Genomic DNA, 18,657 nt, shown 5'->3' with positions numbered 1-18,657 from the left:
GGTTGTCTGAGAGTGATGGGGACGAATATAATATTTGTGGGTATACACTGTATAGGAATGTAACAGGGAGAGATCTGTGCTGACTCTGCTGGGGTGTTCACGGGCTGCAGGAAGAAGGTGACAGTCATCCAACAACCACCTGTGAGTCATGGCAGTGACACGGGGAGGTGGGAAAGTGGGTGTGTGGACTTTCCCCCTCTCTGAATGGCTGAGAGGCGAGTCTTGGCAGATTGCTAGCCCTATAAAGAAGTGCTCTGCTGTTTCCTCAGGTCTGCCCACTTAGACACAACGAGAGTGCGGAAGCTCTGATCCACGACCGGGAATCAGGCGAAACAAAGAGTTTCATAGCGAGACAGAAAGAGCGGGGAACCCTTGGGCAGACCCCGGCGTATTGTGAAAGTACAGGCTAGTTAGCCTACAGAGTAGGACGGTGATCCATTGTTATTTTCGCCTTTTGTTTTCATTATTAAGGCCGAATGGCCTCCTCTCGTTTGTAAACTTTCTTATGTTCTTATGTAAATAGCATTTAGAACTGAACCCGTGGAATTTGTAATTGGCTCACAATCCGCGTTTGTTGAAATGTATCATGTTAAAACGCATGAGCAAAACATTTTAGAGTTAGATGTAATGTATGTCTCATCTTTCCCTCTCACACTCCAGGACTTGACTGAGCAGTACTCCCAAGTGTGGGCTCTGCACAGCAAAGGCTGCGGTAAGGCAGTGGGCATGTTTATCACAATTGAAGGAGACACCCATCTTCCACAACAGCAGTACCCTGTCAAGCCTGAAGCAGTGACAGCAGTAAAGGTCATTATTACTGATTTATTAATGCAAGGGATTGTAGTCGAGTTTAACTTCCCCACCAACAGCCTAGTTTGGCCAGTCTCTAAGGGAGAGGGCAAGTGGAGGCTTACAATCGACTACCAATGCTTGAACCAAGCCCTGCCCAAGATGGATAGAGATAGTAGCTAACCCCCACACTATATTGACTGAAGTACCAGCTGAGGCCAGCTGGTTCTCAGTCCTTGATAGAAGCAACAGATTCTGGAGCCTATCGATAAGGCCTGCAATGGAAGTTTGCTTTCACGGTGCAAGGGGTCCAATACACCTGGACCCGCATGCCACAGGGGTATCATATTAGTACCCCAGTAGTGTTCCACCAGTGTCTTGCCAAGGCTCTGAGACTCTTGAAAGACAACCCGCATGGCACTATTTTGCAATATGTGGATGACTTGTTGTTGTGTAGTACCTCTCTTACAGAAGCGAAGGAATTGCTGAGGGCCACCTTGCTGCTTCTAAAAGTCCAAGGGTTCAAGGTCAACCCAAAGAAGGCTCAGCTCTTACAACAAGAGGTAACGTACCTGGGACATATTCTCAGCTATAACAGCAAGACTATGAGCCCAGACAGGAAATTGGCCCTCACCTTGATACCCAAGCCTCAAACTGTTACTGAGTTAAGACAGTTTTTGGGTACCATTAATTACGTCAGGGAATACATAGAGGACTATGCTATAGCAGCAGGACCTATGTACTCACTACTAAAAGACACACCCGAGAAATATGAAGCTATTGAGTGGACTGAGGAAGCAGAGCAGGGGTTCAACAACCTGAAACAAAAGATCAGTGAGGCCCCTGCACTAGGCATACCCAGTCCAGCTAGGGATTTTCGTCTCCAAATCACAGTGCAAACACACTATACACTGTGTATGTATCTAAAACAAAACCAAGGGCAATGGGTACACAAAACCCAGACAAAGCTCTACCAAAAACGATTGACACATGAGCCACCCCTACAAAAGGTGGCGTGTCTAACCGCAGAAGCGGATGTCCTCCAAGTGGTCAAATTGACCCCTGCGGGGCACTTGCCCACTAGGGCTTTGCCGAGGGCAGCTGGCCTTGATTTATACAGCGCGTATGACTACCTGGTGCCTTCAGGAAGTCAAAGCCTCGTTTTGACAGATATACAAATAAAAGTACCACCTGAGTGCTATGCCAGGTTTGCCCCTTGTTCCGGCTTAGCAGTTAAGCATGGCATATGCATAGGGGCTGGCATAGTGGATGCCAACTATACTGGAAATGTAGGTATCCTGGTCCAAAATACTGGGGCCGAGCCCTTTGAAATAAGAGCTGGCAATCGGGTAGCTCAGCTTGTATATGAACGCATTTGCTACCCACGGGTCAAGGAGGTCTCAGGCCTCCCCTCGATGGACAGAGGAGCGAGAGGATATGAATTCTCTGGAACAAAGACATAACCATGAAATGTTTTGTGTTGAATGTATAACCATAAAGTGTTTTGTCTTGACTCATTAGATCAATCCCCGGGGACAACGCATGCAACCAGGAGGAAAAACAGGTTGTGCCTCCATACCTAGGGGCAGAACAACCTTATCTCCTTGACCAATACTGTAATGACACCTCCCCTGTCCCCAGACCTTCACTCCTTCACCTCATGGGCTCATAGAGGTGGGGGAACCATTAGGGTTCATTGAGGAGGTGGTCTGGCACCGAGTCACAGTCCATTGTGATTACTCATTAGAATTGTTACAGACCCATTGTTCTGATTTCTTATCTCTGACTAAGATATTCACAGACCAAATGAAAGATGCGCTCACCCAATACGTAAAACAGAGTACTTACCAGTCCACTGATATCCCTAAACGGCGCAAGCGAGATATTCTATCTGAAGCAGCAGGTTGGTTTGGGGCAGCTCATGAATAATGTGAATGCTGAGTTTCAGAAACAGCAGAATGATGGGACAAACTGGTATAATGCTCAAAGTTTTATCAATACAGCTACAGGGGTACATTATAATGCTGTTGCTATTAAATTAGTGGTGAAAGCTTTTAAGGACTTAATTCCGGCCGTAATGACAGATGTAAATGTTACACAACATGAAGGGAGATGTTATAGAATGGGGACCCTCATGGTAGCACACGTTAATCGTGATATAACGGATCTATTAAATAATAGGCTCCCTATCTCACACAGATCATCTTTACAGAACAAAAAAGGAGGCCTCGGAATTGAATGGGCGGCTGACATATGGGACGCTGTATTCACCCGCCCAAATCGAGACTCCAGACATACATTACCAAATTATGATCCTTTCAGGGACACCGATGCAACGCCAGGCATTGCGTCGGGTGTAAGCGTTGGGGATGCCAGAGGGAAACCATGTCTATACCCTTAATAATATAGGATGGGTAGCTAATGGTAGTATGTTTAATATTGAATGTTGTATTCAAGTCAAAAGAATTGTTGTATGTACTTGTAATGCTCGCATGAACGCAACTAATCTATCATTGAGGGCGGTAGTATGCCCATTACGGGGGTTTGAGCAGATTGTGCCACTAAACCAAACCCATTGGTGTGTGACATCCGATCGGTGTCACCTATCAATGGGTACCTGGCTCTGTGCTAATAATATTAGTTATTGTTCATATGTTAATTATACTATGACTTTAGGCAGCCATGTTATACATCCCTTACCCTCTCAGCTGATTAAGTATCAGGACCAGCAAGCTAGTACATTTTTGCACACAATAGACCATAAACCCTTATATCAAACAATTAAGAAAATAACCGAGGTTCTAACTGAAATTCAACATGAAGCAGTGTTAGTTGAGGTGCATGCTAAAATGGCTACTGATTTGGCTAAAATAAATCTGTCCCGGACATCTGGTAAAGATTGGGAGTTTGGTAAAGGTGGACCTGACTGGTTTGGGTGGTGAAACATCTCAGGTAGGATTGCATCCTTAGGCTCATTTGTGTGCCTGATTATTGTACTCATCCTATTCTGGAGAATGCGGAGGAACATGCGCACCAACAAGAGCACAGACATCTACAAAATCAACCCCTGAGACCTGCACCCATCTACCAAAATGCTTTGAGCATTTAAGACATTAGGTCCCTGACAAGTGCTAGTAACCTCTGATGGGGACCCGAAGATCAAGTCCTATGGTCTATCTGACCTATGGTCATGGACCATAAGGGGGGACTGAAGGAACCGAACAGGATAGCAGTATCAACCAACGATCATTTGGGTGCGGCTTTACAATGTTTAGTAAGGAATTTGTGAAAGGAGGGGGGAAGGGTGGAATGTTTCAGTACACCATTAGGTTGGGTCAAATGTCCAGGGGCAGTGGGGGGGATGGTAGAAGAAGGGCAATGCCTGCTTGCTTGCTAGATCCTAAATTCCAGGTTGAAGTGAACATAACAACCGCAACGGAGGGGGCAATCATGCCCCACAGCTATCCTCTATTGGTTGAGTATATGAGTTTAGGGGGTAGGGATGGATGAATTGTCTGCTGAGTGCCAAATCCTGATAGGAGCAGGGAATTTTATGTAGAAACTATATAACCCATGCATGTGCCTTACCCCGGCAGAATACACTAGTTACTGATGAAGTGACTGTTATTCTCCGGAGCGCTCTGTATTTTGAATACCACCGCAATAAACCTTTGATGCAACAATCGATGTGAATGATTGTCTCTGATCATCGCTGCACTTCATTTTGCGACCCTACACACCAATTAGAGCATACATGGATGACATGACAGCAATGGCTAGAACAGTAGCCTGCACTAATCGTTTATTGGGCAAATTAACCAATAACATTGAATGGTCACGAATGTAATTCAAGCCCACTAAAATCAAGGAGCATCTCTATAATTAAAGGTAAAGTAGTAGATAAAAGGTTCTACATTAATGGTGAGGCAATACCAACAGTGTCCGAGAAGCCAGTGAAAAGTCTAGGGAGATAGTATGACGGGGATCTAAAGGACAGGGTTCTGGTAGGAGAAGTTAGAAAATAAGCAGTGGATGGGTTGAAGCGCTTTACCAGGCAAACTGAAACTCTGGTGCTTTCAGTTTGGTCTACTGCCAAGATTGCTGTGGCCATTGACTGTGTACGAGATTTCCTTGACAACAGTTGAGAAGCTGGAAGCTTTAATCAGTTCATACGTCAGAAAATGGTTGGGAGTTCCACGCTCCCTCAGCAGAGTGGGACTTTTTGGTAAAGGAATACTGAAGCTACCAGTCTCTGCTCTAACCGAGGAGTTTAAGTGCGCCAAAGTCCGACTGGAAATGACATTAGTAGATGAAGAGGGGGGTCTTGGTCTCAGTTCAGCTCCTCCTACATGGCACAAAGCAACCCCAGCTCAACGGAGGAAGCTGGTAGTCAATGAGGTGCAAAAGCAGGAGGAGAGGATAGGGTGTGTAAAGGCCATTTCCCAGGCCAAGCAGGGAGAAGGGATGAGATGAGAAAGTGTGGAACAACGCCAGATTGGCTGAAAAGACCTATGGACAATGGAACAGAGCAGGATCAGTTTCCTAGTCGGAGAGAGAACACACCGGACAGTATAATAAACTGGTAAGTTTATTATTTTCTATGAGTAAAGAAATCAAAATAAATAACTAACTAAACTAGTTTTCTTTTTCCCTATGCAGCCCTGCAGAAGCTATTTTTCATACAAGTAAAAACGGTCACTTCATGTATGTATTATTGAGTGGGGTAGAATGAGATACATTTCTTCATTACGTACAGGGGGAATTCCCAATAGGCCCAGCAGGTGGCACCGTTCCCCAGAACAGTGCAGGAACACCGGTAGGTATAGCTAGTTGCCCTCTGGTGGACACCGGTCGCAGTTGCAGCTTCCCAGGTAAGTATAGACAGTGTCCATGTATTGGGTATTTCTCTGTGTGTTTGCAATTTGTAATCCCTTGGCTATTTCTCCAGGTTCCTTAATTGCCCCTGCTGAAGGAGTGACCGACGATTGACCACTCTGTCCCTTGAGCGGTACTTTTTAAACAGCCCGCCTGGCGTTTCCACAAACTACTGAACAGTTCACAACACGTTCGCTCCGTGGGTTTCTTCAAAATCAAGTAATAACAACGTTTTTGCTTCGATGTGTTGTTCAAAATCAAAATAATAAAACGGTCCTTAACACGGTACAACTCGCTCTCTACATGTAGTAACAAACGGTCAGTTAGAGCACACAGAGAAGGTATCCGGAGTGGGGGGATTTTGATATCTGGCCCCTGTCCTCAAAACTAGAAAGACGTTTGTTTCTGGAGAAAAACAGCATACATTGTAAAATGGGAGTAAGAAACTCCAATAGCGGTAGAGTCAGTTGATCTGTCCGCGAGAATTTAGTCAGGTTTAAAGGCGGATGGTGAAAGGGGAGTGTAAAGGTGTGCAAGAGTGTTTAGGTAGACGGTGGAGAGCCCGGCTGTGAAAACTCTTGATAACGAAACAGCAAGTTTTAACTATGGAGTGGTGTTTTCTCTGTTCAAATAAATAAGTGGCATATTGAGCAACAGAACACAGTTAAGTGTAGCGGTGCTTCTATGGAGAGAAATACGGAGACAAGGGATCGAGTTGTAGAGTATTAGAAACCAGAACAAACTTCAGCGTTCCAGAACCGACGGTACCTGTGTGGAAAGACAGAAACAAATACAAGGCGGGTAGGGCTTTTATTATGTCTTACCGGAGGAAGCCGCAAGCGTATGCAGTTTGGAATGAAGTTGAGCAGTGCACTCGCACTAAAAGATCCCAACCGTGAGTAACCCAGACCGTATACTAAACAGCGTTTACTATTGGGCTTGGTTGTGAAATGAAGACAGCGTTCTGTGTGGCACCTGTTTTAAAATAATAGAAAGCCAAAATAACACGGTGACTGTGCTATGTTGCTGGTTATTTATCTGATGTGTGCAGCGTTCCATGTTTAGTACAGCGGGACTAATATGCCAAACTGGACTATTTTAAACAGGTAGGTTTATATCCGCGTGTAGTGTGTCCACACACTGAGAGCCTAATTGCCTGTTCTGAATGGACTGTTCTTTTCCCGTAGTTTGTTTTATGCAACAGCCTAATTTTAATAGACTGTTTTAATTCGGGCTGGTTGCACAAACGGGATTACATGAATTGTTAAAGCAGTCTGGGGTGTTTTAGTTAACCAGACTCATTTGTGTTTGTGAAAAATTGTTTTGTTTTGTTAAAAAGAGACTCACAAACACACAAGAATCACAAACGGCAAAGTGTTTTATTGTTTAACCAGGCGGCAGACGAGTAGCAGGCTGAAGTTTACTGTCTTCCCCAGTAGAGGGCGCCAAAGGAACCGAACGAACACTAGGACTGTGGCTTTATTCCAAAGGACTGTAAGAGTGCGCTACAGAAGGCGACTTACCCGTTTCTCCTGTGTGGACCACACGGGGGTACAACTGTACTGGTCTGGAGAAGGACCACCTAAGGACTACTTACTTGTTCCCTGGAATATAAGGATTACAAATACAATTACACCACAGCCTGGTGGAGAAACCATTTCAAGAAACACAGGACACTTACCTGGTGGATTATAGAGCCAACGCCACCTCTGCACGTTGTCAGCAGTCGCTGGAGGCACCGCGGACTGCACGTGACATTGTTTAAAGCAGTATATACTGAACTTGCCACGAGGTCAGCTAGGGCAAGTGAATAGAGAGGGTTGAAGAAGTGAGTTTAACGTGCAGGGTTTCTTTTGTTTTATTATTTTCATTGCAAGGGTGTTTACTTGAAAATTCCTTCAGCAATAAGTGCCTTATTTTCAACCTGAACTTGTCAGCTTTCATACTGACTGTTGGCTACCACAGTCAAATTAGGAACTTATCGTTCACAATGTAAAACTCCATCTGCACAGGGTTTTACCAGTATTCAGAGTTCTGGGTACTACTGTTTTATTTACACAGTGTTTCCTCACCTGATCAAGATCTGCATAAGCACTTTACAACACTGTCCCGTATTTTAGTTTTGCCCACCACAGGATATCTTAAGTCAAACCTTTTTCACTCATAACTTCACCTATAGGTTTTTTTTCTTTTTTTGTCACAGCGGACAGAGCCGCTAGTAATTCCACTCGGCTGTACCGATACACTCAACAGTCACTGTTGGTTAGTCCCAATTCAGTTCACTAGAGCATGTAGATTTCACACAGTGGTGACAACATTATTTTTACTTCACAGAAACAGTAAGTAATTTAAATATTATTCACCTCTTGGATGCTGCTAACCACGCTGCAGTACTCCTGACATTTTCTGTTGCTCTTAGTGGTCCTTTGCCTCACATCATCGGTTGGTATTGCTCCTCACAATTCTTTTCAAGTCATAACAATGTTCTTTTCCACTTTATCTTCTTGTGACCAAGCATAGGTCTGACAAAAACAATAAAACAGCACTACTCAGCCTGATTACAGAAAGCACAACCAGGTACCTTTCAGCTTGCGATATCTTCTCTTTCACTCGTAGAATATTTCATAGCCACCCAGTTGCGTCTTTGCTCCACGCTCCTACACCCACACTTGTACACTCCGGGGGTCCTTTTTATCATCCATTTCCCTTGTTACCAGATCTCTTACTGCGCTTGGGCTTTTGGGAACTGAAGTTTTGTTGTTTCGGCTTTCTTGTATACGAGGTTGAAATACCATTCTTCACTATATATATATATATATATATATATATATATATATATATATATATATATATATATATATATATATTCAATGGCAAAAACTTTGTTAAAGTAACGTTAAGATTTGGTTGCAAAAGTCCAAAAGGTTTGAAAATTGCAAGTTAAGGTAGCCACGCACCCATAACTCTGCAACCTTATGTGTGTGCTTCCCATCACACTTGACATCACTAAGTACATGACAAATTCTCCCCGAAGACTGGCCATATGGGCATAACACTGGGAAATCAGTCAATGTGATTAGTAACTGCATTAACATTCCCACAACGTTTGCTGTCAATGTGCGCTTTAACAAACAACAGAATTCCTTGTACTCATGTTCAGGTATGTAGAGATGAGTATTAGATTTTTGAAAAGGAGTGCTTGAAAACGAATGGGACATACAACATGTCAAACCCTACATGTATGTTAACACTTTCCATTACAGTTAGCACTGTATGGGATATTGTTGATACATGTATGCTGTGGTACACAAAGCAGTGTTTTATATCTCTTGTAAGCATAACATCCACACATTACAGTCCACCTCTTGTTTATGTACTTCATTGAGTACTGTTAGATGTTCACAATGGTGACCTGCAGAAATCTGCAATTGTACCTCAACATTTTAATGTAATAATTGGCTTCCAGCAGAACAGTATGTAGCAAGAATTCTTTGTGAACTGTAAAATCTGAAAGAGGAATGGTTAATCACAGTGGAAACAAACACATACTGCAGAAAATGCAGTGACTCCTTTTGCCATGTGAAACAGTGCAGTTAATACAAGAAAGCCAATGTTGCAGATTCCAGATACAGAAAATATTGTTTTTAGAATATTGCTGATAGTGTTTGGAGAAATATATCTTGTTTAACATTAGTTCCAGTAATATATGGAAGGTCTCTAATTATTTCTATTGTAATTATTGTAATTCCTAATTATTGTAATTCCTAATTATCACTACTGTATTCTGAGTTTATTTGTTTTACTTAGAACACTTGTGAAATAATTAGTTTGATAGAAAACATTGTGGGAATGCTAATGCAGATACTGAACATCAGTACCGATCAAAAGGACTATTATTTCTCAGTGTTATGTCCGTATGGCCAGTCTTCGGGGAGAATTTATCATGTGCTTAGTGTTGTCATTGCCGATGTCATATGTGATGGGAAGCACACACATAAGGGTGCAGAGTTAAGGTTGCGTGGCTACCTTAACTTGCAATTTCAAAACCTTTTGGACTTTTGCAACCAAATCTTAACGTTATTTTAAGTTTTTGCCATTGAACTTCCATTGTTTTGCAGAAGGCATCCTGGAAAATCAAACAACCACATCTGCCACATAATGCAGTGGTGAAAACACAACTTGAGACACTAAATAGCACAGAAGAAACACGCACCAAGTATGTAAAGTTTTTCTTTTACAGTGGCTTGCGAAAGTATTGACCCCCCTTGGCATTTTTCCTATTTTGTTGCCTTACAACCTGGAATTAAAATTGATTTTTATTTGGATTTCATGTAATGGACATACACAAAATAGTCCAAATTGGTGAAGTGAAATGAAAAAAATAACTTGTTTAAAAAAATTCTAAAAAATAAATAATGGAAAAGTGGTGCGTGCATATGTATTCACCCCCTTTGCTATTAAGCCTCTAAATAAGATCTGGTGCAACCAATTACCTTCAGAAGTCACATAATTAGTTAAATAAAGTCCACCTGTGTGCATTCTAAGTGTCATATGATCTGTCACATGATCTCAGTATATATACACCTGTTCTGAAAGGTTCCAGAGTCTGCAACACCACTAAGCAAGGGGCACCACCAAGCAAGCGGCACCATGAAGACCAAGGAGCTCTCCAGACAGGTCAGGGACAAAGTTGTGGAGAAGTACAGATCAGGGTTGGGTTATAAAAAAATATCCGAAACTTTGAAGATCCCATGGAGCACCATTAAAGCCATTATTAAAAAATGGAAAGAATATGGCACCACAACAAACCTGGCAAGAGAGGGCCGCCCACCAAAACTCACGGACCAGGCAAGGAGCGCATTAATCAGAGAGACAACAAAGAGACCAAAGATAACCCTGAAGGAGCTGCAAAGCTCCACAGCGGTGATTGGAGTATCTGTCCATAGGACCACTTTAAGCCATACGCTCCACAGAGCTGGGCTTTACGGAAGAGTGGCCAGAAAAAAGCCATTGCTTAAAGAAAAAAATAATCAAACACGTTTGGTGTTCGCCAAAAGGCATGTGGGAGACTCCCCAAACATATGGAAGAAGATACTCTGGTCAGATGAGACTAAAATTGAGCTTTGTGGCCATCAAGGAAAACGCGTGAATATTTATGTACGCTCAAGTTTTCTGGGTTTTTTGGGTCTTATTTCTTGTTTGTTTCACAATAAAAAATATTTTGCATCTTCAAAGTAGTAGGCATGTTGTGTAAATCAAGTGATACAAACCCCCAAAAAATCCATTTTAATTCCAGGTTGTAAGGCAACAAAATAGGAAAAATACCAAGGGGGGTCAATTTTCGCAAGCCACTGTAAAAGCCAGATTTATTGAAGCCAAATCAAATGTGAAAAATGCTAATCCCTGCCCCTGAGGCTGGAGAGGTGGGGAAAGCAACGCCTGTCCCTGAGACTGGAGAGGGGGGGACAGCAACGACTGTCCCTGAGACTGGAGAGGTGGGGACAACTTTGAACAGTAGTGCTGAGGGCAGTTATTGTTCATGTTGTATGGCTTTGTCCATTCTAGAAAGATCATGTAAGAATCCTGCAGGTTTTTAGGCAGTCTGAAGGGTTGTGTGCATTGCGTATCATTATATTGAAACCACTGCTCATCTTTTCACACCCAGGCAACATAGTGACCATGGCTGATGGTTTTCCCTTTGTGGAACACAATTGCCCGAGTTTAAAATGTTTCCCTATCAATTTCAACTCTGTCCTACTTGAAATTGGCAAGTGCTGTATTAATTGCAATATCATATCATATTAATAAACTGATAAACAATATGAGGGATAATTAATTCTGTGTTTAAATTTATTTGAAAACAACGCTATCTAAATCTGGTGCAGTATGTCTTTTCTAACTTGGCACAAGTGACATTCCAAATAAGTACAGTTTACAGTTTTTTCCAATTGCTAAAACACAATTTCTGAAACTATTACCACAGTTACAAAAACAGTTAACACAAAAAACTAAACCATCCCCTCAATTAAAAAAACGCTTCATGCATTTGCAAAATTAAGTTTCCATTTCAAATTGTATTCTACATTGTAAACACATACACAAAACAAAGTATTCAAGCAAAAGAAAATTCAGCTCTTTTTTTCCCCAAATATGTCATGCAATTCCAAAACACACAAAATCAAACATAAAATAAATGTATACTTAACTTAGGATGCATTTGTCATATTTGATTGGCACGAATGAATATTACTACTGTAATTACAAGTTAAACTGTTATTTAAATATATTAATAAATATGTGCCAAGTAATTCACAGACATTATCATGGATGCAACATTTGTGGGATATATAATATATAATTAAAATAATGTAAAAAGGTTTGTACATATACCCCCTTGTGTGTGTGTGTGGTGGGGGGGTGGGGGATAGTCATAATATCTAAAAATGATGTTTAGAATGTCAGTAGCCCTAAGAATGTACCGATAGCAGGGAGGTCTTCTGTACAATTCATGCAAAATAAGTTCCACTGCTTTGGTATTCCTGTGTTGCTGGGGACTTTAAAATAAATTTAAAATATTGTCAAATTCCTGAGTGTTTAAATCAGACAGTGAAGTAGGTAGACAGAAGCAGAGCTGCATACAGAAAGTCATTTAAATTATGAGCACACCTAAGCAATTTGAAAGTGACATCTCTTCTGCTTTAGAAGGAACATGCACTTAAAAATCACTCAGAAATTTGACATTTTGTATTTTAGCAACACAAGAATACTAAAGCAGTGGTACTTTATTTTACATGAATTGTACAGAAGAGATTCATAGGACTACTGACATTCCAAATATCATTTTGGATCCTCAAAATCACTCCAAAATGAGATGCATTTGAAGCATGATGTCATGATGACTTCAGAATAGAATGTTCATTCCAAGAGGTTCCAAAGGGCCTAATTTGAAAATGAGTTAATGTCCTTTTTGCTTCCTGACTGCAATGGTCCCATAGCAGTGATTTATACCACAAATTGCAATGTCTTCTGCAGTGTGGTCATTTGTGTTAAAATGTCTGGCAACAGGCGATGAAGAGGTGTTCATTCTTATACTTCGTAGATGTTCCATGAAACGATCAGCTAAACACATTTTGTTTCTCCAATGTACAGTTTGTAACACTTCACAACCAATGTAGTACACTATTCCTATACTGGTGCAAGTAAAAGTATCATGAATAGTGAATGAATATTTTGCCCCCTTTTGATTAGTGTGTTGTTGTGGATGTGGATAAACATTACACAAAAAATGTCCTGCCTTCACACAACTTGAACATGTGAACTAATTTTAAGCTGTGGCTTTTTCTTTGGTTTGTTTTTATGATAAATAACATTTTGTTCACTAAATTGTCCTGTGGCACAAATCCAATGACAAGAAGGTCTTTACATACATATAACGCAAAGTTTTGTGGCGATTCACCAAACAAACAAAAATATTATCGGGGTACTACTAGTCTATATTTTGTAAAACAAAACCAGCAATACGTTTGTATTCTATATGACACATTCCAGCATTACCAAGCTCATACATAGATTTGAAAATTGAGCCATATTTATAAAGCATTTTCTGTCAAGTTCACCGCACTGTTTTAAAAAGAAAAACTAAATAAAAGCAAATAATACAAGGTAAGTGGTGACCTGTGCATAATAACACAGATTTTAATAATAATAATAATAATAATAATAATAATAAGATGGTGATTATGTAGTGCTTAACAACAACAAAGACAACAATGTAATAATAATACTAATAATAATAATAATAATAATAATAATAATAATGTTGCACTTCAAAATATTTAAAGTTAATAAACAAAAAGGATCAAAGATTGTAAAGGACCACAATTGAGATTGCAGTAAATTATACATATAAATGTATAACAATAAAATAATTTTGTTAACAATATCAGTTCAACTATATTACTGTTGTCCAGCTGTCTTCTGACTAGGTTTCAAATCAGACTATTACTACTAGTGATACCACGAAAGAAAAAAAAATACTATGACTACAACTGTAGAATTACTACTAATAATGATAATAACAAAACTGCTGGTTCCCTTTCAATTCGAATGACAACCATTACCGAATGGGAAAAGCCTCTCTGACCGTCAATCTCTGAGCAAATATACAAAAGATGCCCTATCAGGGCCTAGCTGTGAGGAGGAAGTCCCTCCCACCTCCTGTTGAAGAGGGACATCCTCACAGTAGCACATTGCCATTTTCTCTCTCGTCGTAGGTCGTAGATAGCTTTTGCTTTCGCGTACCGAATTTGGCTGATTTGTTTGGTTATATAAAGACACATCCACGGTAATCACGCTCTCGAGTGTTGGTAAGTCGGCTCTCGCTATATCCTCGCGTCAGTTTTCTGGTTAGAGCTTGTTTTTCGACCCCTCTTCAGGGATTAGCGAGCGGCCATTACTCTATCACTACACGAGGCTTTGTGTAGTTCATACACCGTGGAGAGCTGTTGTGGTGCTGTAATGAGACCCCGCGGACTCGCGGTGTCATCCTCTACACCGATCACATCGACCAGGAAGCTGTGCTTCCCTAGCACAGCTGCGCTTGCCCTCGGCGACCACGGCGATTGAATCGGCTGCATACGCCGGCATCGACCGCAGTTTTTCCCTCCAAAAGCGAGGTTGAAAAGAAACAGTGCCTACCCGGTCCTGATTGACCGGTGGAAACATCTTCGGCACCGTCTACAGCTCGGCATCGACCTTGGAACAGGTCCACTCAGCACCGACTGTCTCAGCATTGTCAGCACTTTTCTCGCCGCCATTCCTGGCACTGATTGATTCGGCACCAGAGAACCTCTTCGAGGCCGTTTACAACCCGGCACCGACTGCGCTATATGTCGGCATCGACATCTGATTGACTCAGCACTGACCTCCCGGCACCGACAGCGCTCTTTTCGACGCCAATCCCAATACCGATTGATTCGGCACTGGGGAATAGCTTAGAGGCCGTCTACAGCCCGGCACTGACGACGCTACACGCCGGCATTGACCTTGGCACCCATTGACTCAGCAACGACCTCTCGGCACCAACCGCACACATCTCGACGCCAACCTCGGCACCGACAACGCTCCGACTGATTAGGCACCAGTGAATCGTTTTAAAAATGCGTCTGCAGGCTGCTAATTGAGCGCAGCAGTTTTAAAAAAAAACTAAAAACTGCAAAGCAGGTCGGTCTAGTCTACTGGGTCCTCCGCTGGTTTTCACCAGTGTGACCAGTGTGCGGCATAATTGCCCAGGCAGGACAAGCACCGATCCTGCGCCAGTGCCTAGGGCTCACCAGGGTACAGGCACCCTGCTGTCATTGCCACGTGTCACAGAGGGAGGATTTACGAGCGCTAATGCAGCATGCAGTTGCAGCCACAGACGTCCCCTGGCCAGCAGAATAGGAGGGAAAGGGGAACTGCTTTCTCCAGCAGAGAGGACACCCACAGCACGCCTCCCCTTATGCCAGGACTTCCTGGATTTGGTGCACTCCTCCTTGGGCAACCCAGCATCTGCACCCTCAGCAGGAGCCCAAGAAGTGGGCCTAGACATATTCCCTACCATTGGGGACACAGTCATGGTGTTGGTGCAAGGTTCCACCTTCACCAAGAGGGATAAGGACCCAACCTGCCCGTCAAAGCCTTGCAGGAGAACGGACGCGATGCTGAAAAAGACATACGCGTCAGCAGCGCTGTTTGTGCGAGCAGCAAACGCCATGGCCATACCGGTCCTTTACCAGAACCAGTTGGTGGATAGGCTGCATGACAGAGGCACAGAGGAAGACACAGGGGAGCTCTAGGCGGTGGCTAAGGCGATGCCTGACCTAATAGGGGAGTTAGGTCAGGCATCAGGGAGGTCGCTGGCGGCGATGGTGGCCACTCGCCGGCATTTTTGGCTGACGCAAGCCAAGGTCGTAGAGACCGAGATGGTGGCGCTGCTGGATGCCCCCATTACACCGGGGCAGACTTTCGGGGCAACTTTTCGTCCCACAAGGCCACGGAGGTCGCCGCAAAGTTCTTGCGCCTTCTGGCTTACAGTCAGCGCCCAAGGTGGCATGCACAGCTTACTGGGGTAAAAGGGTCTGAACACTGCCCTCCACCCCAGAGTAGACAAGCAGGCAGAGGCAGGGCCAGCGGCAGGGGACCACCGCAGGCCAGGGGTAACGGGTTCTCTGGCTGGCTGGGTCTTTTAAATACTTTATTCTGATTGGTCAAAACGGGTCACATGGGGGTATGAAAATATGTAATATTATACTACAACATTGTTGCCACTGTGAAACGGTACCGCAAATCTGGCGTGGATACCTCCTGTCACTCCTCCCTCATCACAAAGGATGATTAAAAAAAAAAAACTTCCCCACACTGTCACCTGACACTGCCGCAGGTGTCATGAGAAAAGTTTGTTTTGATGTGCAGCTAAATATGGCCAGATGTGGAAAAGATGGTCTACGTGATTGTCCTGCTGCACTTCCTCAGAAAACGGCAAGGACAACAATGAATTAAACACTATTGTGCTCGAAAACGCTTGCTGAAGTTCCACCTACTGTTCAGAATGAACATCTAAGAGAAGGGCCTGTAAATCTTCAAAGCTGCAATTTCAATAGCAGTGTTCAATTTAACATCTATAGTGCTTCTTGTTTTTAATGAGTTCAATGTTTATTAAATAATATAATAATATTTTTTTTTAATTAATGCATTTTTAATTTTATTTTGATTTTAAGGGACTGTTTTTTAGGACAGGCGGAAGGATATTTAATAAAATGTACTTTTTTGTTAATTAAAACATGCTTTTACGTGTTTTTTTTTTTTGGTTGTTTTGGAGCATGTGGATATTAGAGTATTTCGCTCACCCTGTCGTGCCTTATTGCTTACGTATTCTGTACATTGAGTAGGCATGAATGCAATTCCAGCCCACTAAATTAAGGAGCATCTATAATTAAAGGTAAAATAGTAGATAAAAGTTTCTACATTTACGGTGAGGCAATACCAAGTGTCCGAGAAGCCAGTAAAACGTCTTGGGAGATGGTACAACGGGGATCTAAAGGACACAGTTCGTGTGGGAGAAGTTAGACAACAAGCAATGGAAAGGTTGAAGAGCACAGACAGCAGCGCTTTACCGGGCAAACTCAAACTCTGGTGCTTTCAGTCTAGTCTACTGCCAAGATTGCTGTGGCCACTGACTGTGTACCAGGTTTCCTTGACAACAGTTGAGAAGCTGGAAGCTTTAATCAGTTCATGCATCAGGAAATGGTTGGGAGTTCCATGCTGCCTCAGCAGAGTGGGACTTTATGGTAAAGGAATACTGCAGCTACCAGTCTCTGCTGTAACCGAGGAGTTTAAGTGCGACAAAGTTCGACTGGAAATGACATTAGTAGATTCATGTGACGAATTCGTAATGGAGGCTGCACCTGTGTTGAAAACTGGAAGAAAGTTGGCAGCAAATAAAGCTGTGGAAGATGATAAGGCTGTGTGGCAAAGTGCCCCACTCCTGTGTGTATTTTGTGTTGTATGTTGTGTGTTAATGTTGGTGTAGTCATTGGTACACGTGATATAAACGGGTCTGTGTAACAAGTGTGTTTAAAATATATATTTGTATTTAGGCACAAGGATTGCACAGCACTTCACGTGCAAGTAAAAAGTAATAATATGTGAGCACGGGGAATTGCACTTTATTAATTCACATGCAGTTGTACTGAGATTCCAATTGAATGATTGATTAGCGGTCGAGTCTCGGTACAGCTGCATAAAAACACCATGTTTTCACATACACAGGGTTGTGTGTTTGGTGAGTGGAGAACGTGATTGGAGACGGAGATAATTGTAATAGTATTAAGTAAAATAGAAGCTCACTGTGTTTTGTTTAGTGTTGGTCCGTTTTGTTTGTCTCTTTGTTTTGGCTGCCAGTGCCGTGTCCTGTTTTATTTTGTAATAACAAACCGCGCAGCAGCGCATCCATTTATCATTTCCTCTCTTTACTGTGTGTTTCTTCTGGTCTGACGTCCCCACTACAGCCGTCTTTGTGACAAGCGTTGACAAGGCTGATCACGGCTTCTTTGCATAATGATAAAATGTTGTTCGCCTCCGCTAACAAGGTAGCAGCACTAATTTTTAGTGCTTATTTGCATTACGATTAGCAGGTGACTCGTGATCTTTGCATCGTCCCTTTGGTTCACAGCCGCAGCCAGCCTCCTTGCAGTAACATTTCAAAGCTGTGCTGGGCTATGCAGAATCTGCAGATTTCTGTGGGTGTTGAGTGATGTCTACAGCTGTGCAGCACTGTGCAGAACTGCAGAAATCTGTGCTATAAGAACACGACCAATGTCTCAATTAAAATTAGCAGACCCGCGACTGCAGCAGGATAGCCTACTTATTATCAACGTAGTTTTGTTTAAACAAGTTTTAACAGTATTCCAATTTTCTTAGGTAAGTGAAGAAATATTTATTTTTATTCTATTTATTTACTTATTTTATTTTTTACAAGCTCCACATGTGTAATAATCATTGGAAGCTTACTTGTGCAATGCCGTAAATGTAAATCCACCAACACATTTTAGTATTAAAATACTTTTTTTTTTTTTTTTTTTTGCTATACATATTTTATTTATCCAATTGAAAAAATAAACAACTCATCTCTGCTCTTAAATAATATCCTATATGGGTACGTTTGTGTTTTAAGCAAAGACCGATCATTTCCCAATTCTATTTGCCATCAGCTATACAAAGTATAGGCAATCCTTGAGTTACGACGCTTCGACTTATGACTCTTGCATTATTACCCTGCTTCGACTTACGACATCGATACAGCATTTACGACACGGCGAGACCTGAGCCATTCGTCACGTGCGCATGCTCGGTGTCCGAACTGCAGTACCTGTCGTGGTCGCCCTGACTCAGTCTAGGGTTGTTTTTTTTGCCATTAATAATGTCTGGTAAGGATGGACTCTAAATGAAACCTAA

This window comes from Polyodon spathula, chromosome 9, assembly GCF_017654505.1.
Source record: "Polyodon spathula isolate WHYD16114869_AA chromosome 9, ASM1765450v1, whole genome shotgun sequence".
NCBI classification, from domain to species: domain Eukaryota; kingdom Metazoa; phylum Chordata; class Actinopteri; order Acipenseriformes; family Polyodontidae; genus Polyodon; species Polyodon spathula.
This window is presented reverse-complemented; position numbering follows the sequence as displayed.